Source organism: Leptosomus discolor, chromosome 15, assembly GCF_034619465.1.
Source record: "Leptosomus discolor isolate bLepDis1 chromosome 15, bLepDis1.hap2, whole genome shotgun sequence".
NCBI classification, from domain to species: domain Eukaryota; kingdom Metazoa; phylum Chordata; class Aves; order Leptosomiformes; family Leptosomidae; genus Leptosomus; species Leptosomus discolor.
This window is the reverse complement of record NC_141405.1, coordinates 9,238,248-9,256,230: the sequence shown is the minus strand read 5'-3', so window position 1 is coordinate 9,256,230 and position 17,983 is coordinate 9,238,248.

The window sequence follows — 17,983 nt, the reverse complement described above, 5'->3', positions numbered from 1 at the left end:
GTGCGCTTCTCTACGTCGGGACGTGCGTTGGCCTGTACGTCGGGACGTGCGTTGGCCTCTACGTCGGGATTTAGCTTACTTTCAGCTCTACGTCGGGACGTGCGTTGGCCTCTAAGTCGGGACGTCTGTTGGGCTCTACGTCGGGACGTCTGTTGGCCTCTACGTCGGGACTTGCGTTGGCCTCTACGTTGGGATTTAACTTTCAGCTCTACGTCGGGACGTGCGTTGGGCGCTACGTCGGGACGTGCGTTGGGCTCTACGTCGGGACGTGCGTTGGGCTCTACGTCGGGCTCTACGTCGGGACGTGCGTTGGGCTCTACGTCTGTAGTTAGCTAACTTTCTGCTCTACGTCGGGACGTACGTTGGGCTCTACGTCTGTAGTTAGCTAACTTTCAGCTCTACGTCGGGACGTGCGTTGGGCTCTATGTCGGGACGTGCGTTGGGCTCTACGTCGGGACGTGCGTTGGGCTCTACGTCGGGACGTGCGTTGGGCTCTACGTGGGGATTTAGCTTAATTTCAGCTCTACGTTGGGACGTGCGTTGGCCTCTACTTCGGGAGGTGCGTTGGCCTCTACTTCGGGACGTGCGTTGGCCTCTACGTCGGGATTTAGCTTACTTTCAGCTCTACGTCGGGACGTGTGTTGGGCTCTACGTCGGGACGTGCGTTGAGCTCTATGTCGGGACACGCGTTGGGCTCTATGTCGGGACGCGCGTTGGGCTCTACGTCTGTAGTTAGCTAACTTTCAGCTCTACGTCGGGACGCGCGTTGGGCTCTACGTCTGTAGTTAGCTAACTTTCAGCTCTACGTCGGGACGTGCGTTGGGCGCTACGTCGGGACGTGCGTTGGGCTCTACGTCGGGTTTTATCTTACTTTCAGCTCTACGTCGGGACGTGCGTTGGGCTCTACGTCGGGACGTGCGTTGGGCTCTACGTCGGGATTTAGCTTACATTAAGCTCTACGTCAGGACGTGTGCTGGCCTCTACGTCGGGACGTGTGCTGGCCTCTACGTCGGGACATGCGCTGGCCTCTACGTCGGGACGTGCGTTGGCCTCTACGTCGGGATTTAGCTTACTTTCAGCTCTACGTCGGGACGTGCGTTGGCCTCTAAGTCGGGACGTCTGTTGGGCTCTACGTCGGGACGTCTGTTGGCCTCTACGTCGGGACTTGCGTTGGCCTCTACGTCGGGATTTAACTTTCAGCTCTACGTCGGGACGTGCGTTGGGCGCTACGTCGGGACGTGCGTTGGGCTCTACTTCGGGACGTGCGTTGGGCTCTACGTCGGGATTTAGCTTACTTTCAGCTCTACGTCGGGACGTGCGTTGGCCTCTACGTCGGGACGTGCGTTGGGCTCTACGTCGGGACGTGCGTTGGGCTCTACGTCGGGACGTGCGTTGGGCTCTACGTCGGGACGTGCGTTGGGCTCTACGTGGGGATTTAGCTTAATTTCAGCTCTACGTTGGGACGTGCGTTGGCCTCTACTTCGGGAGGTGCGTTGGCCTCTACTTCGGGACGTGCGTTGGCCTCTACGTCGGGATTTAGCTTACTTTCAGCTCTACGTCGGGACGTGTGTTGGGCTCTACGTCGGGACGTGCGTTGAGCTCTATGTCGGGACACGCGTTGGGCTCTATGTCGGGACGCGCGTTGGGCTCTACGTCTGTAGTTAGCTAACTTTCAGCTCTACGTCGGGACGCGCGTTGGGCTCTACGTCTGTAGTTAGCTAACTTTCAGCTCTACGTCGGGACGCGCGTTGGGCTCTAAGTCTGTAGTTAGCTAACTTTCAGCTCTACGTCGGGACGTGCGTTGGGCTCTACGTCGGGACGTGCGTTGGGCGCTACGTCGGGACGTGCGTTGGGCTCTACGTCGGGTTTTATCTTACTTTCAGCTCTACGTCGGGACGTGCGTTGGGCTCTACGTCGGGACGTGCGTTGGGCTCTACGTCGGGATTTAGCTTACATTAAGCTCTACGTCGGGACGTGCGCTGGCCTCTACGTCGGGACGTGTGCTGGCCTCTACGTCGGGACATGCGCTGGCCTCTACGTCGGGACGTGCGTTGGCCTCTACGTCGGGATTTAGCTTACTTTCAGCTCTACGTCGGGACGTGCGTTGGCCTCTAAGTCGGGACGTCTGTTGGGCTCTACGTCGGGACGTCTGTTGGGCTCTACGTCGGGACGTCTGTTGGCCTTTACGTCGGGACGTGCGTTGGCCTCTACGTCGGGATTTAACTTTCAGCTCTGCGTCGGGACGTGCGTTGGGCGCTACGTCGGGACGTGCGTTGGGCTCTACGTCGGGACATGCGTTGGGCTCTACGTCGGGCTCTACGTCGGGACGTGCGTTGGGCTCTACGTCTGTAGTTAGCTAACTTTCTGCTCTACGTCGGGACGTGCGTTGGGCTCTACGTCTGTAGTTAGCTAACTTTCAGCTCTACGTCGGGACGTGCGTTGGGCGCTACGTCGGGACGTGCGTTGGGCTCTACGTCGGGACGTGCGTTGGGCTCTACGTCGGGACGTGCGTTGGGCTCTACGTCGGGATTTAGCTTAATTTCAGCTCTACGTCGGGACGTGCGTTGGCCTCTACTTCGGGACGTGCGTTGGCCTCTACGTCGGGACGTGCGTTGGCCTCTACGTCGGGATTTAGCTTACTTTCAGCTCTACGTCGGGACGTGCGTTGGCCTCTACGTCGGGATTTAGCTTACTTTCAGCTCTACGTCAGGACGTGCGTTGGGCTCTACGTCGGGACATCCGTTGAGCTCTATGTCGGGACACGCGTTGGGCTCTATGTCGGGACGCGCGTTGGGCTCTACGTCTGTAGTTAGCTAACTTTCAGCTCTACGTCGGGACGCGCGTTGGGCTCTTCGTCTGTAGTTAGCTAACTTTCAGCTCTACGTCGGGACGCGCGTTGGGCTCTACGTCTGTAGTTAGCTAACTTTCAGCTCTACGTCGGGACGTGCGTTGGGCGCTACGTCGGGACGTGCGTTGGGCTCTACGTCGGGATTTAGCTTACTTTCAGCTCTACGTCGGGACGTGCGTTGGGCTCTACGTCGGGACGTGCGTTGGGCTCTACGTCGGGACGCGCGTTGGGCTCTACGTCTGCAGTTAGCTAACTTTCAGCTCTACGTCGGGACGCGCGTTGTGCTCTACGTCTGTAGTTAGCTAACTTTCAGCTCTACGTCGGGACGTGCGTTGGGCGCTACGTCGGGACGTGCGTTGGGCTCTACGTCGGGATTTAGCTTACTTTCAGCTCTACGTCGGGACGTGCGTTGGGCTCTACGTCGGGACGTGCGTTGGGCTCTACGTCGGGACGTGCGTTGGGCTCTACGTCGGGATTTAGCTTACATTAAGCTCTACGTCGGGACGTGCGTTGGGCTCTACGTCGGGATTTAGCTTACATTAAGCTCTACGTCGGGACGTGCGTTGGGCTCTACGTCGGGACGTGCGCTGGCCTCTACGTCGGGACGTGTGCTGGCCTCTACGTCGGGACGTGCGCTTCTCTACGTCGGGACGTGCGTTGGCCTGTACGTCGGGACGTGCGTTGGCCTCTACGTCGGGATTTAGCTTACTTTCAGCTCTACGTCGGGACGTGCGTTGGCCTCTAAGTCGGGACGTCTGTTGGGCTCTACGTCGGGACGTCTGTTGGCCTCTACGTCGGGACTTGCGTTGGCCTCTACGTTGGGATTTAACATTCAGCTCTACGTCGGGACGTGCGTTGGGCGCTACGTCGGGACGTGCGTTGGGCTCTACGTCGGGACGTGCGTTGGGCTCTACGTCGGGCTCTACGTCGGGACGTGCGTTGGGCTCTACGTCTGTAGTTAGCTAACTTTCTGCTCTACGTCGGGACGTACGTTGGGCTCTACGTCTGTAGTTAGCTAACTTTCAGCTCTACGTCGGGACGTGCGTTGGGCTCTATGTCGGGACGTGCGTTGGGCTCTACGTCGGGACGTGCGTTGGGCTCTACGTCGGGACGTGCGTTGGGCTCTACGTGGGGATTTAGCTTAATTTCAGCTCTACGTTGGGACGTGCGTTGGCCTCTACTTCGGGAGGTGCGTTGGCCTCTACTTCGGGACGTGCGTTGGCCTCTACGTCGGGATTTAGCTTACTTTCAGCTCTACGTCGGGACGTGTGTTGGGCTCTACGTCGGGACGTGCGTTGAGCTCTATGTCGGGACACGCGTTGGGCTCTATGTCGGGACGCGCGTTGGGCTCTACGTCTGTAGTTAGCTAACTTTCAGCTCTACGTCGGGACGCGCGTTGGGCTCTACGTCTGTAGTTAGCTAACTTTCAGCTCTACGTCGGGACGTGCGTTGGGCGCTACGTCGGGACGTGCGTTGGGCTCTACGTCGGGTTTTATCTTACTTTCAGCTCTACGTCGGGACGTGCGTTGGGCTCTATGTCGGGACGTGCGTTGGGCTCTACGTCGGGATTTAGCTTACATTAAGCTCTACGTCAGGACGTGTGCTGGCCTCTACGTCGGGACGTGTGCTGGCCTCTACGTCGGGACATGCGCTGGCCTCTACGTCGGGACGTGCGTTGGCCTCTACGTCGGGATTTAGCTTACTTTCAGCTCTACGTCGGGACGTGCGTTGGCCTCTAAGTCGGGACGTCTGTTGGGCTCTACGTCGGGACGTCTGTTGGCCTCTACGTCGGGACTTGCGTTGGCCTCTACGTCGGGATTTAACTTTCAGCTCTACGTCGGGACGTGCGTTGGGCGCTACGTCGGGACGTGCGTTGGGCTCTACGTCGGGACGTGCGTTGGGCTCTACGTGGGGATTTAGCTTAATTTCAGCTCTACGTTGGGACGTGCGTTGGCCTCTACTTCGGGAGGTGCGTTGGCCTCTACTTCGGGACGTGCGTTGGCCTCTACGTCGGGATTTAGCTTACTTTCAGCTCTACGTCGGGACGTGTGTTGGGCTCTACGTCGGGACGTGCGTTGAGCTCTATGTCGGGACACGCGTTGGGCTCTATGTCGGGACGCGCGTTGGGCTCTACGTCTGTAGTTAGCTAACTTTCAGCTCTACGTCGGGACGCGCGTTGGGCTCTACGTCTGTAGTTAGCTAACTTTCAGCTCTACGTCGGGACGCGCGTTGGGCTCTACGTCTGTAGTTAGCTAACTTTCAGCTCTACGTCGGGACGTGCGTTGGGCTCTACGTCGGGACGTGCGTTGGGCGCTACGTCGGGACGTGCGTTGGGCTCTACGTCGGGTTTTATCTTACTTTCAGCTCTACGTCGGGACGTGCGTTGGGCTCTACGTCGGGACGTGCGTTGGGCTCTACGTCGGGATTTAGCTTACATTAAGCTCTACGTCGGGACGTGCGCTGGCCTCTACGTCGGGACGTGTGCTGGCCTCTACGTCGGGACATGCGCTGGCCTCTACGTCGGGACGTGCGTTGGCCTCTACGTCGGGATTTAGCTTACTTTCAGCTCTACGTCGGGACGTGCGTTGGCCTCTAAGTCGGGACGTCTGTTGGGCTCTACGTCGGGACGTCTGTTGGGCTCTACGTCGGGACGTCTGTTGGCCTTTACGTCGGGACGTGCGTTGGCCTCTACGTCGGGATTTAACTTTCAGCTCTGCGTCGGGACGTGCGTTGGGCGCTACGTCGGGACGTGCGTTGGGCTCTACGTCGGGACATGCGTTGGGCTCTACGTCGGGCTCTACGTCGGGACGTGCGTTGGGCTCTACGTCTGTAGTTAGCTAACTTTCTGCTCTACGTCGGGACGTGCGTTGGGCTCTACGTCTGTAGTTAGCTAACTTTCAGCTCTACGTCGGGACGTGCGTTGGGCGCTACGTCGGGACGTGCGTTGGGCTCTACGTCGGGACGTGCGTTGGGCTCTACGTCGGGACGTGCGTTGGGCTCTACGTCGGGATTTAGCTTAATTTCAGCTCTACGTCGGGACGTGCGTTGGCCTCTACTTCGGGACGTGCGTTGGCCTCTACGTCGGGACGTGCGTTGGCCTCTACGTCGGGATTTAGCTTACTTTCAGCTCTACGTCGGGACGTGCGTTGGCCTCTACGTCGGGATTTAGCTTACTTTCAGCTCTACGTCAGGACGTGCGTTGGGCTCTACGTCGGGACATCCGTTGAGCTCTATGTCGGGACACGCGTTGGGCTCTATGTCGGGACGCGCGTTGGGCTCTACGTCTGTAGTTAGCTAACTTTCAGCTCTACGTCGGGACGCGCGTTGGGCTCTTCGTCTGTAGTTAGCTAACTTTCAGCTCTACGTCGGGACGTGCGTTGGGCTCTACGTCTGTAGTTAGCTAACTTTCAGCTCTACGTCGGGACGTGCGTTGGGCGCTACGTCGGGACGTGCGTTGGGCTCTACGTCGGGATTTAGCTTACTTTCAGCTCTACGTCGGGACGTGCGTTGGGCTCTACGTCGGGACGTGCGTTGGGCTCTACGTCGGGATTTAGCTTACATTAAGCTCTACGTCGGGACGTGCGCTGGCCTCTACGTCGGGAAGTGTGCTGGCCTCTACGTCGGGACGTGCGCTGGCCTCTACGTCGGGACGTGCGTTGGCCTCTACGTCGGGATTTAGCTTACTTTCAGCTCTACGTCGGGACGTGCGTTGGCCTCTACGTCGGGACGTGCGTTGGCCTCTACGTCGGGATTTAGCTTACTTTCAGCTCTACGTCGGGACGTGCGTTGGCCTCTAAGTCGGGACGTCTGTTGGGCTCTACGTCGGGACGTCTGTTGGGCTCTACGTCGGGACGTCTCTTGGCCTCTACGTCGGGACGTGCGTTGGCCTCTACGTCGGGATTTAACTTTCAGCTCTACGTCGGGACGTGCGTTGGGCGCTATGTCGGGACGTGCGTTGGGCTCTACGTCGGGACGTGCGTTGGGCTCTACGTCGGGCTCTACGTCGGGACGTGCGTTGGGCTCTACGTCTGTAGTTAGCTAACTTTCAGCTCTACGTCGGGACGTGCGTTGGGCTCTACGTCTGTAGTTAGCTAACTTTCAGCTCTACGTCGGGACGTGCGTTGGGCGCTACGTCGGGACGTGCGTTGGGCTCTACGTCGGGACGTGCGTTGGGCTCTACGTCGGGACGTGCGTTGGGCTCTACGTCGGGACGTGCGTTGGGCTCTACGTCGGGATTTAGCTTAATTTCAGCTCTACGTCGGGACGTGCGTTGGCCTCTACTTCGGGACGTGCGTTGGCCTCTACGTCGGGACGTGCGTTGGCCTCTACGTCGGGATTTAGCTTACTTTCAGCTCTACGTCGGGACGTGCGTTGGGCTCTACGTCGGGACGTGCGTTGGCCTCTACGTCGGGACGTGCGTTGGCCTCTACGTCGGGACGTGCGTTGGGCTCTACGTCTGTAGTTAGCTAACTTTCAGCTCTACGTCGGGACGTGCGTTGGGCTCTACGTCGGGACGTGCGTTGGGCTCTACGTCGGGACGTGCGTTGGGCTCTACGTCGGGATTTAGCTTACTTTCAGCTCTACGTCGGGACGTGCGTTGGCCTCTACGTCGGGACGTGCGTTGGCCTCTACGTCGGGACGTGCGTTGGCCTCTAAGTCGGGACGTGCGTTGGCCTCTACGTCGGGATTTAGCTTAATTTCAGCTCTACGTCGGGACGTGCGTTGACCTCTACTTCGGGACGTGCGTTGGCCTCTACGTCGGGACGTGCGTTGGCCTCTACCTCGGGTTTTAGCTTACTTTCAGCTCTACGTCGGGACGTGCGTTGGGCGCTACGTCGGGACGTGCGTTGAGCTCTATGTCGGGACACGCGTTGGGCTCTATGTCGGGACGCGCGTTGGGCTCTACGTCTGCAGTTAGCTAACTTTCAGCTCTACGTCGGGACGCGCGTTGTGCTCTACGTCTGTAGTTAGCTAACTTTCAGCTCTACGTCGGGACGTGCGTTGGGCGCTACGTCGGGACGTGCGTTGGGCTCTACGTCGGGATTTAGCTTACTTTCAGCTCTACGTCGGGACGTGCGTTGGGCTCTACGTCGGGACGTGCGTTGGGCTCTACGTCGGGACGTGCGTTGGGCTCTACGTCGGGACGTGCGTTGGGCTCTACGTCGGGATTTAGCTTACATTAAGCTCTACGTCGGGACGTGCGTTGGGCTCTACGTCGGGATTTAGCTTACATTAAGCTCTACGTCGGGACGTGCGTTGGGCTCTACGTCGGGACGTGCGCTGGCCTCTACGTCGGGACGTGTGCTGGCCTCTACGTCGGGACGTGCGCTTCTCTACGTCGGGACGTGCGTTGGCCTGTACGTCGGGACGTGCGTTGGCCTCTACGTCGGGATTTAGCTTACTTTCAGCTCTACGTCGGGACGTGCGTTGGCCTCTAAGTCGGGACGTCTGTTGGGCTCTACGTCGGGACGTCTGTTGGCCTCTACGTCGGGACTTGCGTTGGCCTCTACGTTGGGATTTAACTTTCAGCTCTACGTCGGGACGTGCGTTGGGCGCTACGTCGGGACGTGCGTTGGGCTCTACGTCGGGACGTGCGTTGGGCTCTACGTCGGGCTCTACGTCGGGACGTGCGTTGGGCTCTACGTCTGTAGTTAGCTAACTTTCTGCTCTACGTCGGGACGCACGTTGGGCTCTACGTCTGTAGTTAGTTAACTTTCAGCTCTACGTCGGGACGTGCGTTGGGCTCTATGTCGGGACGTGCGTTGGGCTCTACGTCGGGACGTGCGTTGGGCTCTACGTCGGGACGTGCGTTGGGCTCTACGTGGGGATTTAGCTTAATTTCAGCTCTACGTTGGGACGTGCGTTGGCCTCTACTTCGGGAGGTGCGTTGGCCTCTACTTCGGGACGTGCGTTGGCCTCTACGTCGGGATTTAGCTTACTTTCAGCTCTACGTCGGGACGTGTGTTGGGCTCTACGTCGGGACGTGCGTTGAGCTCTATGTCGGGACACGCGTTGGGCTCTATGTCGGGACGCGCGTTGGGCTCTACGTCTGTAGTTAGCTAACTTTCAGCTCTACGTCGGGACGCGCGTTGGGCTCTACGTCTGTAGTTAGCTAACTTTCAGCTCTACGTCGGGACGTGCGTTGGGCGCTACGTCGGGACGTGCGTTGGGCTCTACGTCGGGTTTTATCTTACTTTCAGCTCTACGTCGGGACGTGCGTTGGGCTCTACGTCGGGACGTGCGTTGGGCTCTACGTCGGGATTTAGCTTACATTAAGCTCTACGTCGGGACGTGTGCTGGCCTCTACGTCGGGACGTGTGCTGGCCTCTACGTCGGGACATGCGCTGGCCTCTACGTCGGGACGTGCGTTGGCCTCTACGTCGGGATTTAGCTTACTTTCAGCTCTACGTCGGGACGTGCGTTGGCCTCTAAGTCGGGACGTCTGTTGGGCTCTACGTCGGGACGTCTGTTGGCCTCTACGTCGGGACTTGCGTTGGCCTCTACGTCGGGATTTAACTTTCAGCTCTACGTCGGGACGTGCGTTGGGCGCTACGTCGGGACGTGCGTTGGGCTCTACTTCGGGACGTGCGTTGGGCTCTACGTCGGGATTTAGCTTACTTTCAGCTCTACGTCGGGACGTGCGTTGGCCTCTACGTCGGGACGTGCGTTGGGCTCTACGTCGGGACGTGCGTTGGGCTCTACGTCGGGACGTGCGTTGGGCTCTACGTCGGGACGTGCGTTGGGCTCTACGTGGGGATTTAGCTTAATTTCAGCTCTACGTTGGGACGTGCGTTGGCCTCTACTTCGGGAGGTGCGTTGGCCTCTACTTCGGGACGTGCGTTGGCCTCTACGTCGGGATTTAGCTTACTTTCAGCTCTACGTCGGGACGTGTGTTGGGCTCTACGTCGGGACGTGCGTTGAGCTCTATGTCGGGACACTCGTTGGGCTCTATGTCGGGACGCGCGTTGGGCTCTACGTCTGTAGTTAGCTAACTTTCAGCTCTACGTCGGGACGCGCGTTGGGCTCTACGTCTGTAGTTAGCTAACTTTCAGCTCTACGTCGGGACGCGCGTTGGGCTCTACGTCTGTAGTTAGCTAACTTTCAGCTCTACGTCGGGACGTGCGTTGGGCTCTACGTCGGGACGTGCGTTGGGCGCTACGTCGGGACGTGCGTTGGGCTCTACGTCGGGTTTTATCTTACTTTCAGCTCTACGTCGGGACGTGCGTTGGGCTCTACGTCGGGACGTGCGTTGGGCTCTACGTCGGGATTTAGCTTACATTAAGCTCTACGTCGGGACGTGCGCTGGCCTCTACGTCGGGACGTGTGCTGGCCTCTACGTCGGGACATGCGCTGGCCTCTACGTCGGGACGTGCGTTGGCCTCTACGTCGGGATTTAGCTTACTTTCAGCTCTACGTCGGGACGTGCGTTGGCCTCTAAGTCGGGACGTCTGTTGGGCTCTACGTCGGGACGTCTGTTGGGCTCTACGTCGGGACGTCTGTTGGCCTTTACGTCGGGACGTGCGTTGGCCTCTACGTCGGGATTTAACTTTCAGCTCTGCGTCGGGACGTGCGTTGGGCGCTACGTCGGGACGTGCGTTGGGCTCTACGTCGGGACATGCGTTGGGCTCTACGTCGGGCTCTACGTCGGGACGTGCGTTGGGCTCTACGTCTGTAGTTAGCTAACTTTCAGCTCTACGTCGGGACGTGCGTTGGGCGCTACGTCGGGACGTGCGTTGGGCTCTACGTCGGGACGTGCGTTGGGCTCTACGTCGGGACGTGCGTTGGGCTCTACGTCGGGATTTAGCTTAATTTCAGCTCTACGTCGGGACGTGCGTTGGCCTCTACTTCGGGACGTGCGTTGGCCTCTACGTCGGGACGTGCGTTGGCCTCTACGTCGGGATTTAGCTTACTTTCAGCTCTACGTCGGGACGTGCGTTGGCCTCTACGTCGGGATTTAGCTTACTTTCAGCTCTACGTCAGGACGTGCGTTGGGCTCTACGTCGGGACATGCGTTGAGCTCTATGTCGGGACACGCGTTGGGCTCTATGTCGGGACGCGCGTTGGGCTCTACGTCTGTAGTTAGCTAACTTTCAGCTCTACGTCGGGACGCGCGTTGGGCTCTTCGTCTGTAGTTAGCTAACTTTCAGCTCTACGTCGGGACGTGCGTTGGGCTCTACGTCTGTAGTTAGCTAACTTTCAGCTCTACGTCGGGACGTGCGTTGGGCGCTACGTCGGGACGTGCGTTGGGCTCTACGTCGGGATTTAGCTTACTTTCAGCTCTACGTCGGGACGTGCGTTGGGCTCTACGTCGGGACGTGCGTTGGGCTCTACGTCGGGATTTAGCTTACATTAAGCTCTACGTCGGGACGTGCGCTGGCCTCTACGTCGGGAAGTGTGCTGGCCTCTACGTCGGGACGTGCGCTGGCCTCTACGTCGGGACGTGCGCTGGCCTCTACGTCGGGACGTGCGTTGGCCTCTACGTCGGGATTTAGCTTACTTTCAGCTCTACGTCGGGACGTGCGTTGGCCTCTACGTCGGGACGTGCGTTGGCCTCTACGTCGGGATTTAGCTTACTTTCAGCTCTACGTCGGGACGTGCGTTGGCCTCTAAGTCGGGACGTCTGTTGGGCTCTACGTCGGGACGTCTGTTGGGCTCTACGTCGGGACGTCTCTTGGCCTCTACGTCGGGACGTGCGTTGGCCTCTACGTCGGGATTTAACTTTCAGCTCTACGTCGGGACGTGCGTTGGGCGCTATGTCGGGACGTGCGTTGGGCTCTACGTCGGGACGTGCGTTGGGCTCTACGTCGGGCTCTACGTCGGGACGTGCGTTGGGCTCTACGTCTGTAGTTAGCTAACTTTCTGCTCTACGTCGGGACGTGCGTTGGGCTCTACGTCTGTAGTTAGCTAACTTTCAGCTCTACGTCGGGACGTGCGTTGGGCGCTACGTCGGGACGTGCGTTGGGCTCTACGTCGGGACGTGCGTTGGGCTCTACGTCGGGACGTGCGTTGGGCTCTACGTCGGGATTTAGCTTAATTTCAGCTCTACGTCGGGACGTGCGTTGGCCTCTACTTCGGGACGTGCGTTGGCCTCTACGTCGGGACGTGCGTTGGCCTCTACGTCGGGATTTAGCTTACTTTCAGCTCTACGTCGGGACGTGCGTTGGGCTCTACGTCGGGACGTGCGTTGGGCTCTACGTCGGGACGTGCGTTGGGCTCTACGTCGGGACGCGCGTTGGGCTCTACGTCTGTAGTTAGCTAACCTTCAGCTCTACATCGGGACGTGCGTTGGGCTCTACGTCGAGACGCGCGTTGGGCTCTACGTCTGTAGTTAGCTAACTTTCAGCTCTACGTCGGGACGTGCGTTGGGCGCTACGTCGGGACGTGCGTTGGGCTCTACGTCGGGATTTAGCTTACTTTCAGCTCTACGTCGGGACGTGCGTTGGGCTCTACGTCGGGACGTGCGTTGGGCTCTACATCGGGATTTAGCTTACATTAAGCTCTACGTCGGGACGTGCGCTGGCCTCTACGTCGGGAAGTGTGCTGGCCTCTACGTCGGGACGTGCGCTGGCCTCTACGTCGGGACGTGCGTTGGCCTCTACGTCGGGATTTAGCTTACTTTCAGCTCTACGTCGGGACGTGCGTTGGCCTCTACGTCGGGACGTGCGTTGGGCTCTACGTCGGGATTTAGCTTACTTTCAGCGCTACGTCGAGACGTGCGTTGGCCTCTAAGTCGGGACGTGCGTTGGCCTCTAAGTCGGGACGTGCGTTGGCCTCTACGTCGGGACGTGCGTTGCCCTCTACATCGGGATTTAGCTTACTTTCAGCTCTACGTCGGGACGTGCGTTGGGCTCTACGTCGGGATTTAGCTTACTTTCAGCTCTACGTCGGGACGTGTGTTGGGCTCTACGTCGGGATTTAGCTTACTTTCAGCTCTACGTCGGGACGTGCGTTGGGCTCTACGTCGGGACGTGCGTTGGGCTCTACGTCGGGACGTGCGTTGGGCTCTACGTCTGTAGTTAGCTAACTTTCAGCTCTACGTCGGGACGTGCGTTGGGCTCTACGTCGGGACGTGCGTTGGGCTCTACGTCGGGACGTGCGTTGGGCTCTACGTCGGGACGTGCGTTGGGCTCTACGTCAGGATTTAGCTAACTTTCAGCTCTACGTCGGGACATGCGTTGGGCTCTACGTCGGGATTTAGCATACTTTCAGCTCTACTTTGGGACGTGCGTTGGCCTCTACGTCGGGATTTAGCTTACTTTCAGCTCTACGTCGGGACGTGCGTTTGGCTCTACGTCGGGACGTGCGTTGGGCTCTACGTCGGGACGTACGTTGGGCTCTACGTCGGGACGTGCTTTGGGCTCTACGTCTGTAGTTAGGTAACTTTCAGCTCTAGGTCGGGACGTGCGTTGGGCTCTACGTCAGGATTTAGCTAACTTTCAGCTCTACGTCGGGACATGCGTTGGGCTCTACGTCGGGATTTAGCATACTTTCAGCTCTACGTTGGGACGTGCGTTGGCCTCTACGTCGGGATTTAGCTTACTTTCAGCTCTACGTCGGGACGTGCGTTTGGCTCTACGTCGGGACGTGCGTTGGGCTCTACGTCGGGACGTGCGTTGGGCTCTACGTCGGGACGTGCGTTGGGCTCTACGTCGGGACGTGCTTTGGGCTCTACGTCTGTAGTTAGGTAACTTTCAGCTCTAGGTCGGGACGTGCGTTGGGCTCTACGTCTGTAGTTAGCTAACTTTCAGCTCTACGTCGGGACGTGCGTTGGGCGCTACGTCGGGACGTGCGTTGGGCTCTACGTCGGGACGTGCGTTGGGCTCTACGTCGGGACGTGCGTTGGGCTCTACGTCGGGACGTGCGTTGGGCTCTACGTCGGGATTTAACTTACTTTCAGCTCTACGTCGGGACGTGCGTTGGCCTCTACGTCGGGACGTGCGTTGTCCTCTACGTCGGGACGTGCGTTGGCCTATAAGTCGGGACGTGCGTTGGCCTCTACGTCGGGACGTGCGTTGGCCTCTACATCGGGATTTAGCTTACTTTCAGCTCTACGTCGGGACGTGCGTTGGGCTCTACGTCGGGACGTGCGTTGGGCTCTACGTCGGGATTTAGCTTACTTTCAGCTGTACGTCGGGACGTGCGTTGGTCTCTACGTCGGGACGTGCGTTGGCCTCTACTTCGGGATTTAGCTTACTTTCAGCTCTACGTCGGGACGTGCGTTGGCCTCTACGTCGGGACGTGCGTTGGGCTCTACGTCGGGATTTAGCTTACTTTCAGCTCTACGTCGGGACGTGCGTTGGGCTCTACGTCGGGTTTTAGCTTACTTTCAGCTCTACGTCGGGACGTGCGTTGGGCTCTACGTCGGGACGTGCGTTGGGCTCTACGTCGGGACGTGCGTTGGGCTCTATGTCTGTAGTTAGCTAACTTTCTGCTCTACTCGGGACGTGCGTTGGGCTCTATGTCTGTAGTTAGCTAACTTTCAGCTCTACGTCGGGACGTGCGTTGGGCGCTACGTCGGGACGTGCGTTGGGCTCTACGTCTGTAGTTAGCTAACTTTCAGCTCTACGTCGGGACGTGCGTTGGCCTCAACGTCGGGACGTGCGTTGGCCTCTACGTCGGGACGTGCGTTGGCCTCTACGTCGGGACGTGCGTTGGCCTCTGCGTCGGGACGTGCGTTGGCCTCTGCGTCGGGATTTAGCTTACTTTCAGCTCTACGTCGGGACGTGCGTTGGGCGCTACGTCGGGATTTAACTTACTTTCAGCTCTACGTCGGGACGTGCGTTGGGCGCTACGTCGGGACGTGCGTTGGGCTCTACGTCGGGACGTGCGTTGGGCTCTACGTCGGGATTTAACTTACTTTCAGCTCTACGTCGGGACGTGCGTTGGCCTCTACGTCGGGACGTGCGTTGTCCTCTAAGTCGGGACGTGCGTTGGGCTCTACGTCGGGACGTGCGTTGGCCTCTACATCGGGATTTAGCTTACTTTCAACTCTACGTCGGGACGTGCGTTGGGCTCTACGTCGGGACGTACGTTGGGCTCTACGTCGGGATTTAGCTTACTTTCAGCTCTACGTCGGGACGTGCGTTGGCCTCTACGTCGGGACGTGCGTTGGCCTCTACTTCGGGATTTAGCTTACTTTCAGCTCTACGTCGGGACGTGCGTTGGCCTCTACGTCGGGACGTGCGTTGGCCTCTACTTCGGGATTTAGCTTACTTTCAGCTCTACGTCGGGACGTGCGTTGGCCTCTACGTCGGGACGTGCGTTGGCCTCTACGTCGGGATTTAGCTTACTTTCAGCTCTACGTCGGGACGTGCGTTGGGCTCTACGTCGGGTTTTAGCTTACTTTCAGCTCTACGTCGGGACGTGCGTTGGGCTCTACGTCGGGACGTGCGTTGGGCTCTATGTCTGTAGTTAGCTAACTTTCTGCTCTACGTCGGGACGTGCGTTGGGCTCTATGTCTGCAGTTAGCTAACTTTCAGCTCTACGTCGGGACGTGCGTTGGGCGCTACGTCGGGACGTGCATTGGGCTCTACGTCGGGACGTGCGTTGGCCTCTACGTCGGGACGTGCGTTGGCCTCTACGTCGGGACGTGCGTTGGCCCCTACGTCGGGACGTGCGTTGTCCTCTGCGTCGGGATTTAGCTTACTTTCAGCTCTACGTCGGGACGTGCGTTGGGCTCTACGTCGGGACGTGCGTTGGGCTCTACGTCGGGATTTAGCTTACTTTCAGCTCTACGTCGGGACGTGCGTTGGCCTCTACGTCGGGACGTGCGTTGGCCTCTACGTCGGGATTTAGCTTACTTTCAGCTCTACGTCGGGATGTGCGTTGGCCTCTACGTCGGGACGTGCGTTGGCCTCTACGTCGGGATTTAGCTTACTTTCAGCTCTACGTCGGGACGTGTGTTGGGCTCTACGTCGGGATTTAGCTTACTTTCAGCTCTACGTCGGGACGTGCGTTGGCCTCTAAGTCGGGACGTGCGTTGGCCTCTAAGTCGGGACGTGCGTTGGCCTCTAAGTCGGGACGTGCGTTGGCCTCTAAGTCGGGACGTGCGTTGGCCTCTACGTCGGGACGTGCGTTGGGCTCTACGTCGGGACGTGCGTTGGGCGCTACGTCGGGACGTGCGTTGGGCTCTACGTCGGGACGTGCGTTGGGCTCTACGTCGGGACGTGCGTTGGGCTCTACGTCGGGATTTAGCTTACTTTCAGCTCTACGTCGGGACGTGCGTTGGGCGCTACGTCGGGACGTGCGTTGGGCGCTACGTCGGGATTTAGCTTGCTTTCAGCTCTACGTCGGGACGTGCGGTGGGCTCTACGTCGGGACGTGCGTTGGGCTCTACGTCGGGACGTGCGTTGGGCTCTACGTCGGGACGTGCGTTGGGCTCTATGTCGGGATTTAGCTTACTTTCAGTTCTACGTCGGGACGTGCGTTGGCCTCTACGTCGGGACGTGCGTTGGCCTCTACGTCGGGATTTAGCTTACTTTCAGCTCTACGTCGGGACGTGCGTTGGCCTCTAAGTCGGGACGTCTGTTGGGCTCTACGTCGGGACGTCTGTTGGGCTCTACGTCGGGACGTCTGTTGGCCTCTACGTCGGGACGTGCGTTGGCCTCTACGTCGGGATTTAACTTTCAGCTCTACGTCGGGACGTGCGTTGGGCGCTACGTCGGGACGTGCGTTGGGCTCTACGTCGGGACGTGCGTTGGGCTCTCCGTCGGGCTCTACGTCGGGACGTGCGTTGGGCTCTACGTCTGTAGTTAGCTAACTTTCTGCTCAACGTCGGGATGTGCGTTGGGCTCTACGTCTGTAGTTAGCTAACTTTCAGCTCTACGTCGGGACGTGCGTTGGGCGCTACGTCGGGACGTGCGTTGGGCTCTACGTCGGGACGTGCGTTGGGCTCTACGTCGGGACGTGCGTTGGGCTCTACGTCGGGATTTAGCTTAATTTCAGCTCTACGTCGGGACGTGCGTTGGCCTCTACTTCGGGACGTGCGTTGGGCTCTACGTCGGGACGTGCGTTGGGCTCTACGTCGGGATTTAGCTTACTTTCAGCTCTACGTCGGGACGTGCGTTGGGCGCTACGTCGGGACGTGCGTTGGGCGCTACGTCGGGATTTAGCTTGCTTTCAGCTCTACGTCGGGACGTGCGGTGGGCTCTACGTCGGGACGTGCGTTGGGCTCTACGTCGGGACGTGCGTTGGGCTCTACGTTCGGACGTGCGTTGGGCTCTACTTCGGGATTTAGCTTACTTTCAGCTCTACGTTGGGACGTGCGTTGGCCTCTACGTCGGGATTTAGCTTACTTTCAGCTCTACGTCGGGACGTGCGTTGGGCTCTACGTCGGGACGTGCGTTGGGCTCTACGTCGGGACGTGCGTTGGGCTCTACGTCGGGACGTGCTTTGGGCTCTACGTCTGTAGTTAGGTAACTTTCAGCTCTACGTCGGGACGTGCGTTGGGCTCTACGTCTGTAGTTAGCTAACTTTCAGCTCTACGTCGGGACGTGCGTTGGGCTCTACGTCGGGATTTAGCTTACTTTCAGCTCTACGTCGGGACTTGCGTTGGCCTCTACGTCAGGATTTAGCTTACTTTTAGCTCTACGTCTGGACGTGCGTTGGGCTCTACGTCGGGACGTTCGTTGGCCTCTACGTCGGGACGTGCGTTGGGCTCTAAGTCGGGATTTAGCTTACTTTCAGCTCTACATCTGGACGTGCGTTGGCCTCTACGTCGGGATTTAGCTTGCTTTCAGCTCTACGTCGGCACGTGCGTTGGGCTCTACGTCTGTAGTTAGCTAACTTTCAGCTCTACGTCGGGACGTGCGTTGGGCGCTACGTCGGGACGTGCGTTGGGCTCTACGTCGGGACGTGCGTTGGGCTCTACGTCGGGACGTGCGTTGGGCTCCACGTCGGGATTTAGCTTACTTTCAGCTCTACGTCGGGACGTGCTTTGGGCTCTACGTCGGGACGTGCGTTGGCCTCTACGTCAGGACGTGCGTTGGGCTCTACATCTGGACGTGCGTTGGGTTCTACGTCGGGACGTGCGTTGGCCTCTACGTCGGGATTTAGCTTACTTTCAGCTCCACGTCGGGACGCGCGTTGGGCGCTATGTCGGGACGCGCGTTGGGCTCTACGTCGGGACGTGCGTTG